The sequence below is a fragment of the Argiope bruennichi genome, chromosome 7 (genome assembly GCF_947563725.1).
Source record: "Argiope bruennichi chromosome 7, qqArgBrue1.1, whole genome shotgun sequence".
In the NCBI taxonomy this organism is placed as follows: domain Eukaryota; kingdom Metazoa; phylum Arthropoda; class Arachnida; order Araneae; family Araneidae; genus Argiope; species Argiope bruennichi.
The window spans coordinates 64,219,799-64,232,731 of NC_079157.1; positions in this window are offsets into that span (position 1 = coordinate 64,219,799).

A 12,933-nucleotide genomic window follows, 5' to 3' on the forward strand; every position below is an offset into this window, starting at 1 on the left:
ATATAAATTATTCGGACTTTGTATGTACTGGACAAAGATTTGGTATATGCGAAGTGAAGAGAAAATGAGGAAAATATAAAATATTAAATGTCTTGAAACTACACACGGGTATTCCATCTCGAAAAATTAAATTCATTCGGATTAAATTTGTATGAACAGTCGCCGCGACAGCATTAAGGGCTATCACCGGCTACGGTACAACCGTTCCTGTGGGAAGCACGTCCAGTCATCGGAAGGAGGTAGTCGACCCCACGCCATTTCTGTGCCCACTCGGGTGGTGAGAACCTACTACCATGCCGCAAGCTTCTCATCTCATATGAAGTGCTCCCCTGTGGGAAAAAATATATTTGTAAATAAATCATATTCCATTTTTAGTTTGGGTTGCAAAAAAAGGATGAGCATAGAGGAAAGCATCTGAATTGTTCTTCATTCGACACATCCAACTTAGGAAATCGATTTATGTTTGGTGATGTGGTAAACTGAAGGAATTCTGAGAAACAAAGATTTTTTTTTTTATAAATACAAAATTTTTTGAAAAGAAGGGATATTTCCATTATTTGATAATATTAAATATGATTCAGCTTTAAATAATAGTACAAACAGTTAAGAGTATGGATTTAGTGGTGTAGTTTCTACAACTGAGCTTTAGGTGAATTCTTTTTATGAATTTTTCCTTTTCAGTGATTCTCATGATTCGATTTCGATAAAATTTCCTTTATATTCTCCGCTCATAATCCCCAAATCTTAAATAGTTTAAACGAAATCCGCCAAATAATTTAAAACAATAATAACGCTCTGCTCATGTTTACTTGTGAAAAAAATTGGGAATTATTCTAATCAGATACCAATGGGTGTGGAATAATTTGTAGAGAGGTTGAAACTCTTTACCAAGTTAGTAGATGGCCTTCAAGTAAAAAAAAAAAAAAAAGACGCTATTAAATTTTTATCTTTAACTATTGATGATGATAAATAGTTTCCTTAACTACTGATGAAAAAAGATAATTTATTCATTATTTGTATTTAAGATTTCTTTTCGGTAATCCATCCTAGAGAAATTATGAATCGCAAACTTTATTTAGAAATAAAAAGATCAGAATATACATGTAATTTTGTTGCTCTTAGCACGTTTAATAGAACGTATAGAGGCATCGTGGTAGAATCTTAGCATCGAGACAACAAAATTGAATCCAGGTTCGAAGTTTTACTTTGCATAAGATGTAACTTTTACGAAGCCAATGTGCCTGCACCCAACATAATATAAGAAAACTATTTACTCTTCGGGTTTACTAACAATTTCTTTCGTTTATTGAAATCAATGCAAAAATTGCTTTGATTATTTTTGATGGTTACTTTTCATTTGATTATTTCTAAAAATTTTTAAAATAGACTAGGAAAGTTCTCTTGTTTAGAAATATTATAAGACTATAATCAGTTTCCTAATCTGATGCATTTTTTCATATTCAGATTGAATTCTGGATAAAGTTGCGCATTATATTTCCCTTTATAAGCTGATGATACGTAAAAGTACCTTTAAATCATGGTAGTATCTTCCAAATATGACTACTTTTCCTACTACTTAATATTTTTGCTCTTCCTAGGTTTATTCTGCATAAAGATTTATCTGATTTGCAAAAATGAAATTTAAACCAGCTTGAGTAGTCTCCCCAAAACTTTCTCGCATAAAGTTATCCCAAAGAACGCCTTACATGGCAATGGTCTATTCTAGTTACGAAATATTCGCCTTTTTCATGGATTTAGAATTTTTAATAAATCTGTCGTTTTATGCTTGGCGGGTTATTTATTAATCCCTGGCATGCGTTAATAGCATCCAAAAATCAATTTTGGGGTTTAGACACATTTTTCTCAACCGACTGAAACAAGAAATTGACACGAAACCTGTATGCACAAAATCCCATACCAGATTTGATATATTTAAGTCATTGCGCTTTCGAATGATCGAGTTTACATGTTTTTGATAGTACAGGCTGACAAACAGTCAATCTATTGTTGGTTTTGGTTCAAAATTTGATTTGAAAATATCTATTCTATAGATGTTAAATCGTGTGACGAATTTTAACTATCTAGCTTTTGTTTTGTAGGCATCGTGTTAACAGCCGTATAGGCGAACTATTTAGGCTGATATACTCGGAAATTAATTGTCCAGTGACCAATTTTCCATAGAAACTTCAATTTCAGTTTTAGCAACTTGAACAGATCAATATTCAGTTGCTACTTCAGCAAACTAATATTCCCTGCTTATTGATTGTAGACCCCCATTCTTACAATGATTTTTAAAATATAATAAAATTTAAAGTTAAATACAACAATTAATTTTGTCTTTTAAACATTGGTCATTTTTTTAGGGTTTGCATATCGTTTTTCTATTTAAAAAAATCTCTTCTTTTTTTATTTTGGTTTTAGCATTTAATTTTTCTCGGTTTCGTATGCTTAAAATATTTTCCCAGATATTATTTCGAAATTTTAAAGATAAATGCTTCAAAGGTTAATAAGTAATAATTAATCAAATTCTCAAAAAAAAAAAAAAAAAAAGATAACTAAAGAACGTGTACTTATCGCGGCCAGTGTCTGTTAAAAGATAAATTATTCGACAGATAATGTCAGCACGGGATTATTTTTTCTCCCGAGTTTGTGTTGACAAAAACAAAAACTTTCTTCTAGAATATTTCAAACCATTTAAAACAGACATGTGAACCTTCTAAGTTATAGGCAGGTCGTTGTAGCTCTCCTATATTTGTTCTGCTGTGGGAAACCAGTTTGCGTTATAGCCGGGGCCATGAGAAAAGGTGAATACTCCAACTGAGCGAAACGATCTTCTGAGAAGATTATTGAACGTAAAAACGTAATGTTAGGAAAAACCTTTCATGGGGATGAATAGAAAGACAATAATTCATAAGATGAAATTTATTTTTCAAAAAGCAACATGATTTAAATATATTCATGAAATTCAGATAGCATTCATAGATATTAAGTCCTTTACATGAAATCTCAAAAAGATTTATTCTTAGTTTTTAGATACTTGAGTATATTAAGCTAAGAAATAGTATATTTAGATTGAAATGGAATGTAGAACTTTGAATATCTATATAATGTATTTTAAAAATTTCTGGAACATATTTTAAATGCATGTTGCGAAATAAATTATAAATATTTCATTTAAAATTAACTCACGAGTAGTTTAATAATTATAAATATTATTCTGTAAATAGTTGTTGATTTAATATGGCAAAAGAGATTTGTTTTGGAATTTTTGAGTTTTTTTTGTTTAAAAAGATATCAGAGTTTGAATGAAAATAAGTTGATGTTAATTTGGTAATATTATTTATAATGTAGTAAGATTTCGTTTAATAGTAAGTTTGTCTGTATTCCATTTTCGTTGATTTCACGAACGCAACATGCATATCAGACACATAAAAATCAAGTCATCTATACTTATAATAAAGCTCAATGTGTGTGTGTGTGTGTTGGCGCTCTACAGGCCAGGTCATTTGACATACAGCTATCAAATTTGGTACATGTATACCTTAGAGGTCGGGAATGTGCACCTGGGGTCCCCTTTTTTGAAATTTTAATTAGAATTTTAATTATTAATTAAAAACTAACTTTCCCGCCAAAAAAATCTTCCATTTTTCCCCACCGCCAAATTTTCCGCCAAAATAATCTTCCATTTTCCCCACCGCCAAATGAGTAAGGCTCAGTTGTTTTTTTCTCCCAACAGTAATGAGGCTAGGGTTAATATTTTTCGGCGGATTATTTCAAACGATTCTGTTTATTTTCTTAATGTTTGATGCATTTAAAATTAAACATTGTTAATTAATCCATGTTTCAGATTCATTCTGAAGTACTTTTGAATTAAAATAACACAGAATAAAGGAAATTAAAAATGTATAATCTGCATAGCGTTACCCCAACTGGCGTAGAAAAATTCACGCATTTGCGTTACCTAACTGGCGAAGAAAATTCACGCATGCGCATTGTTCTGATTGTTGTCATGACAACCACTATAACGGATGATTTAATTTATTTTTAAGTTAGTTGCATGCTTTTGTAAGTAAATTGTATTTATGTTAGTTATATATTTTTTGTATATGCTTATAGTTTTAAGTACACGTTTTTTAAGTAGTTTTTTTTAACCTGTTTTCAATGATTTAAATTATTTTTAGGTTAGTTGCATGCTTTTGTAATTAAATTGTATTTATGTTAGTTATATATATATTTGAATATGCTTATAGTTTTAAGTACATCGTTTTTTAAGTTGTTTTTTTAAACCCCTTTTAGACCGATTATTTTAAACGATTCATTTTATTTTCTTAGTGTTTGATGCATTTAAAATTAAACATTGTTAATTAATCGATCTGTTCATGATGAATCTGATAAATTTTGTTGACAAATTCTTGAGATATTACATAAATTAAGAAAGAGATTCTTTAGTGTCCATAAAGTTTAAACGCTCAGTGACTCTATTATCAGTAATCATATTATTAAAAAAAACGCTTTGTTTCAGTAAAAAATATTATTATATTAATTGCAGATTAATCATTTACACTTTAATTTAAAGCATAAATTCTACGAGGTGTAACAGAAAATTAGAGAGATACATATCACGTTATGACAGAAGGCCTTTATAATATTATGAGTGAATTATATGACTATCAAAATTTGAAGTTTTAAAATATTTTTCTGAAGAATCTATTACAGTTGGAATTGCATAACATATTTAATTATTAAAATTTTAACAAACATTAAGATTGGCGAACCGGCTGGTCGCCAAAGGCGGCTAGTTTTCTTAATAAAACATGGGAATTCGAACCCAAAAGGGGATCACCATAGGAATTCTTTGTTAGAGAATAACACGTGGTTATTATTATTATTATTTAAATATCGATGTATGAAGCCAATCTTCATAATCAAAGAAACTTTGTGAAGATGTGGATAATTTTTTGTTACGCGTTTTCATATTTTTCGTAGTCTTGATCTAAGTTTTCATGTTTCTAAGTCTTTATTACAATTTAAGTATTAAAATAATAAACATTTATCCGTGCATAAAAATAAGTAGCATATTAATCAAAACTATCTGTGAATCGTTAATTCAATTTAAATAATTTTATTTTTTTTAAAAAATGCATCTGTATTTATATATATATATTTTAAATTTAAATGTTATTATTAGGTATTTCGATAATAATTATTTATTTTTGGATAAAAAAAATTAAAAACATATTAATTAAAAGTATTTGTAAATTTTTAATTGAATAAGAATTATTAAAAAAGAAAAAAAAATCCCAGCCAGATTCGAACCTTGACCTTACGTATACGAGACGGTTACCTAGACAACCATGCCATTGGTATCAAGTTGTCTGTATATAAGCTTTACAAAAAGTTTGAGAACGATTTTCTCGGAATTTACTGGCCATTGCGTTTTAATATTTTCATGAATGAACATTCTAAATGTATATTATCATTATACTAAATCTTATTCGGAACTCAGATTTCAACCCCGTGACCTCCCCTTGTAAGTCAAAGAAAACCGCTACCAGTATATTAAATTAAAATGTATGTTCTTTTTGTTAGTTTGAGACCGATACAATTCCAGAACACTTAATGGATTGGAAAGAAATTTGACGGATATGTTCTTTGAGAGCTAGAAGAGAACTGCATGATGAATAGTTCATTGAAAATACTCTAAAGGGCATCATCGTTAGATATATAGGCATCAAAAATGCTAATGCGGTTGTTGCTACTTGGGTAGCTGATATTTACTAAGGAAATACTTTTCAATATCTTAATTAGATTTTTAATTCTAAAAAGTTAAAAGTTTTTTTTACTTAAATACTCCGGACTATAACATTGTGTAAAACCGTTTCTAAAACACTTTAAAATTAAAAAAAAAATCTTAGTGACATTAGTTTTACATGCTTTTTTATTTTTTTAAAAAAAATTAATAAATTGTCCAAAATATTTTAAAGTATATCCGACAACAAAACATTTCATTGCCTTAGTTATATTTCAATAATGATTATGATGTCAAATTGTACCTGATTCAGTTTTTTGCTAATAAAAACCAGAAGTTTTATGAACGTGGGATTATGATGCTGCCTGAAAGATGGCAAAGGTCATTGATCAAAATGGGCAATACATTACAGAATAAAGTTATTTAGTTCCATGAAAAAATAGTCTTTGATTTTCTAAAAAAAAATCCGCAATTACTTAGTTGCCAACCCAATATATTAATCTCTATAATCGATCTAATCGAATTCTAGCAAATGCATTTAGTTTTCCTTTGCACGCTATCGCTACTAAAAATTAGATTAGATTTTTAAAATTAGATTTTAAAAATAAAAAATGGGAGATAAATCAAGCCCGAAACTTTATAATTTGAGATTAGATTTTTGAATCCACTTAAACATTTTTTTTTCCATGAAACTAATGGGACTGACTTCTCTGAAATTTTCTCCTGTACTCCCTAATAAAGGTATTATCCCTTTCCCATGACATTGTGAGCTATTGCGGGTCGTACACTCCGCAAGTGCTCAAATTTCTGTAAAGAGTCAGTTCTGTGTTTTGCATTACAATAAAGAGAAGAAGGTATGCACTTTAGAACTCCTCTACTAATTGAAACCGAAATTCGTCACAAAACTGTCATTTTAGTTACAAGAATTATATAAAAAATTTCATTTATTTAAATCATTTTGTTTTTGAGTTATCGCATTTACATGCATGCGGCACAGAGGGTTAAACCATTAGACAGCTTTAGTTCAAAATTTGATAGGGATCTACTCTCTAAATGCTTAAATGAGTAGCATTTTTCTTTCATTTGGCTCTACATTCTCTTATTAGTCTGTTCATTGGTATTTGGGCAGCCAAATGGATGGACTTATTGTAAATGGATTTCATTCAAAATTTGATAGAAATATACAAATTTTCGCATAAATATATACCTAACTGAAAACGATTTGGAGTTATCGCTTTCATAGAGAGACAAATTTATAAAATGTGTTTTTCTTACTCCGGAAGATATTGAACTTCGTGAATCGTTAAAATTTCGGGTCTCAATTTTTTGACTCTTACAATATTTTCTGTTTTTATATTTCGTATATGAGAAAAGAAAGGTAAAAAAATGACGAGGAAATACTTAACAACACTCTCTTCCCCCCCTCTCTCTCTATATATATATGTACTGATATTTTAAAATCTTAATTTAATCCAAATTGATTTCCAAGATTTTATCTTAATTTAGACCATCGTACCTTCATTCTAAAATTTCCTCTTATTTCGTGATCGAATTCCACTTTCGATTTAATTAATTCCTCTGTAAAAATAATGCGCCATCAGTACTACGTATCAAGAGAAAGTGATATCTTCGGTTGCCCTTGAAACGGTGTCAAAAGTTACCACGTGTATTGAATTGGCGCCTGGGCTGAAATCCTATGTTATATAAGACTAGTGATCATTTGTTCGTCCCTTTTCGCCTTCTTCCTTTACTTCTGCTTTTTGTGCCGCGCTGCGCCTTGTTAATAATCATGCTTGCCACTCGGAAGAGAATAAAACGAAAATAAAAATACAACGTCTCGTCTATGTCTTCAAACCTGCACTCTGCTTCAACCAAAATAATGGAAATAGGTGGGTTATATACATAATAGATTTACACCATATCCCCTATCTATCTATATATAGATAGATAGATTGGATGGAAAGCTTTTAGAAAGGATATCATAAATTGGGATAAATATGTAAAACCTTGAAATAATTTTCCTTCAATTTCTGAAGCAAAAATGCACTCTCTGCTGCCAATTTTACTGAACAGTTAGAGTTTCAGATATTTTACATTTTTACAGAATATTTAATAAGATAAATTTCTTTCCCCATTTCGCTTTATTCTCAGAGAGATAACCCGACAAAATATTTTTCCACGTGCCAACCAAAAGAAAAAAAAAACATCTAACGAAATTAATCTGCTTTATCAACGAATGATGTGCAAAACGTGTTTTCTATAATCTGATACTTAGGAAATGTGAAATTCCAATTGATAAACTGAACATCTGTTTCTGACATGCTGAAATTTTTATTGATTTTGATCGTTTGGAACTTACTTATAAGTGGTGGGTATTAAAACCTACTTTCAGTACATTTTATTTCCTACATGCGTCAATTTTGAGACACACTGAAATTAGTCACATTTTGATGTCTAGACAGAAACTTGCGAAATTCAAATTATTTTATTTTTATTGGAGATTGAAGATTAGAATAAACCAGCTCATCCCCTTGCTTTAAGCATTAAACTATAGGCTTTCTGCCCGCTTTAATAAAATGTACTGTAACATAATTTTCGTTTTAAAACAAATAGATCATATCTATAAATTATATTTTCAAATGTTAAGAAAAGACTTTATAGTATAAATAAATGAAAAACATTAAGATAAATTTGAGCCTTTAATCAGCAACATCTGGACATGATAACATTGACGCTTGATTCGTCTATCTTTATATCATTTTAAACAAATTATTTTTAATTATATAATAGTGATAAATTACTCATAAAAATATATTTTATAAGTTCGGCAAGTGTAAAATTCAAGTGCCAAAAAATTAGGGCAATATTTTTATACACAAAAATTGAATGAAGTCATTTCCATATGAATGGCTGTCGCAAATAAGTTTGCATTTCTCTATTTAAGATAAGCACCTAATAAGTCTAGACTTTGTCGAACGTTACGATTTTTGAATAATCTGGGATCATAGAGTTACTATCATTGCAACGCCAGTGAGTATAAATCCGGTAATTAAAATAACATGTAAGGCATACTTAAAAATATACCTTACAGTTTGGTGTGAATTTATAAGGTAAACATAAGGTATACTTAAAATTTCTTAAAGTTAGAGAATTTTATTGTACGGAAATGAATTTGACATAAATGAATAATTAATAATTTGATTCATGCAACTAGATTTTTATTGCAGTAAAAATTGTAACAGAGTATTTTACACGATAAGCTTTCGAGAATTCAATAACCCTAACTTTTGCAAGAAGAGATTTTACAAATAATCTATCTGAATATATTAAATACTAGGTGTGAGTATATTAAATACTAAATATTAGTAACCAGCTTGTTCGCCAAGATTAATGCTAACAAAAATTTTAACTTAAATATTTAACGTAACTTTGTTTCTAAATAACTTCTTCGGCAATTAAGTTTAAATTTTGATACTTATATAATTCTTACTATTATAGAAGAATTATTCTGTTTATTGTAATATGTATATCTCTGATTTCTGTCAGTTTTCATAAAAATCGAACTTTAAATTAGACGAAGAACTTTGAAGACGAGATGATAAAATGCCAATAAATATAAAATTCTTTATTTTCTGAAATCAAATGTGTTTTTTAAAAATATGAAAACCGAAAATCGAGTCGTTCAGCATTGAAGTTTTATGATTATTATAGAATATTTTTTTTATAATTTATGCAATATCTAAAAGCTTTATTCGGATACCGCTATATTACTGTTATTTGCATCAATAAATTCTTCTAGGGCATTACAAATTTGTTCAAACTGTATATACATTGCTTTAACTGCATCTATTTTGGTTTTCCATTGAGTATCGCATAATGGTTTAAGACTAAAGTTTAAATGCTTTTGTAGAATTTCCTATTTTTTATAGATGCAGAAAATTAGCAATTTAAACGTTTGTTATAAGAGTTTGTGCAGAACTTTCTTCTCCAGTTGAAGCTTGAATTGTAGCTTCTGAGGTCGAAGCAATTTCATTGCCAGAGTTACTTCAAAGAAAAGAAAACACTTTCAAATTTTGCTTTTTTTTTGTTCTTTTCCGTTATTATTATTTTTTTTTCAAACTGAATCTTGACACCCAGTGAGAGACTTCCATGGCATGGACATGATTATATCTAACAATATTAAACATTTTATAGTATGAATTATCAATATATAGTATATGCAATTTAACTTAGTAGGTGAGATAAATGACCATACTTTATGTTTATGATACGTTGCACATTTGCACTAAGCTGTGATATATCTGTAGACTTCGTATATTTCAAAACCCATCTATTGTTCCAATTAAATTGCATACTCTTTTCTTTCCATCCAGCTATTACCTTTCAGAATATTATTTCAGTTCTTGATCATGTTGGGGCCACTCAATTGGGGGCCTCGGTGCATAGCATCCGCTGTCCCCCCCAGATGCCCGGCCCTGTCTGTGTATGATTAATTTAAGGTTATAGAAATTATCTGTTGAGCCCTGATTATAGTGGATATACTGCGTACACGTTACACTATGTTTGCCTTTAATAAAACAGAATTGTTACAATAATAATATGGAACATTTTAATTTTGAAAACACTCTGGATACAGAAACTACAATTTTTGCATTTATTGTTTTAGAAACATAGTGTTTCATATTTATTTCATTTCACACAAACACATGCTGATAATTACACTTTTTCAAGGTTTAATTTCCTGTGAGATTAAACTTAATCTTTTAATTTGAGCTTTTGTCAGCGTGATGACAACAAGTTGATAAAAGATAGTTTTTTTCCCATGCACGTGTGCTTATGTGAGTTGAGTTTTATTTAATAAATTGATGGAAAATCGTTGTTTTGGAATGATTTAAAATATGTTTTTACAAATAATTAATTTAATTTATCAATTAAAACATTGGAACCATTGAAAATATACATTTTTGAACTTCAAAATGATACAAAAATAATTTTTGTGCTGTAATATTTTTGGAGGATATAGCAGAAAAGCTCCAAAATTTCCCTTAATTTTTAAATAATTAATTTTTTTAAAAAAAATACTACCGAGATACACATTTCCATTTCCCAAATTATGTTTGTACCAAGCTTATTAGTTCTAGGTCAAATGACATGGCCTGTTGAGTGAAAACACACACACACACACACACACACATTCATCTTTATTATAAGTAAGGATAAAGATAAAAATTGTGAAGAAAGCTGCTAATAATTGAGAAATTCTTTGTTTATTAGGCTAAGGTCAATGGGATAAAAAAATTTATAGGGTGAGTATTACAATAAGACCATTGTATTGCAAATAACTTGCCCTATATTTAAGCTATCTTTTTAAGTTTATACACTAATATTCTTTACATGAAATAAAACATTCGAATTCATATTGTTCCTTGTTGTAGAGGTAAATTTCTCTAGACTTTTCAAATTGACCTTAGACAATGTTTCCTGGAAAAAAAAGTAGTGACCATGACTTTTTTCTTTACTCTTGACAATTCTGTGGCATATTATACTGCCTTTTTTTCTGCACAACTTTATATTAGTGAAATATGTTTGGAACAATTACCTCACTATGCGGTTTTATTATTGGAGAAATTGCATGAATGATGTAAGCTGTCTTAGAAAATCACAAAGTAGTTGAGATTCTTTGAAATTATTGCAGCAAGAAGACTTTTCCTTTCACAAAATAATAACGACTTCCTTTTAATTTTCATTCAAGCTATTATTAGCAAATAATTTTAAAATATTTAACTAATGATAAAGTATAGTATTTCTTAAATTTAAAAAGTTTAATTATTTAATTAAATTTTAAAAGTTGATTTTAAATTATATAAGTTATTTATAATTGTTTAACAGTAGATATAGAAATGTTTAAAATTAAAATCATAAAAAAGTGATGATGATGCTAAGTTTGAAGTTTTTGACAGTTCAACATTTATAGAATATTTCAAATTCAAGCTAGTTATATTGATATAATTTTATAGAAGTATAAAGCCGCTAATCAGATAAAAAATAATATATTCTAATAAAATGTATGCTAGGGACTGAATTTGTTAAAGTGTTAGATGGTACTTTCCAGCAATCTAACCCATCTCTCTCTGCGAACACAATAACTAGAGAAATTTATAATCACTTTTAACCGGTGAATAATATGCGATAGACAAGATGAAAATATAGGCCAGTTTCGTATATAAATAATCCAACTCAAAGAGAGCAGGAAATAGCGGGAGGTTGAAACACTGTGTGCATAAATGTTGCACGTAACTGTATTCAACTTTGCTCGTAATATTTCATTACCATTTGCAAAAATATCGGAAGAATTGTTCTTCGCATTGGTGATTCCAAGTTATGAAATAAAACAAGAACAAAAATTTCATCTATATGACCTAATACGTAGAGAGCATGAGTAATGAACAATTGCAAGCGAGAAACATACACATTATTATGCTTGTGCAAAATGCATAATGATAACAAAATAAATATAAAGCCACAGCCATGAGCGTAACAAATGCCTAAAATCATCAGCGGTTGTGATCTTAATAATTTCAGATTTCCGTTATTGTTTGAATATCCGTGATAGATAAGGATATGCTTCAACCAAGAACGTTCTTTGATATGTACTATAACAACATTTTCAAGCAATTGAAAAAAAATGGGCAAGATTGATCATTTTTTTCAGATCAATGTAATTTCCATCTTTAGCTCACAATTTTCCGAATTTCTCGCTTCAACGTTGTCGAAAGACAGTCACTATAACCAGTTTAGGCGTCATTGAAGTGAAACCATATTTGATGTGACAATTAATGTTAGAATTATTGAGATACCTAAAAGTTCTTTCAAAAACTGTTTGAAGTGTTAGATAATGTCATTCATTGAGACCTTCCGTAAATGGTGTGGCCATATCCTGTGCTCATTGGCAATATCGAAACAAACATTTACTGCAGTTTTCTTCTAGCATAAGGATTCTAATGCCATCTGCTGAATGAAGATGCCATTTCCGATGCTGCGAAGTGATTCCCATTTATCTTTGGACAATTTTCCAGATGTAGAAGTTTCAGGAAACAATATTTTAATGAATGCAATATTTAATGAATGGCAATTTATCTTAATGGCTTCCCCAGAAAAATATTTTTAAATTTCAAATTTTGATA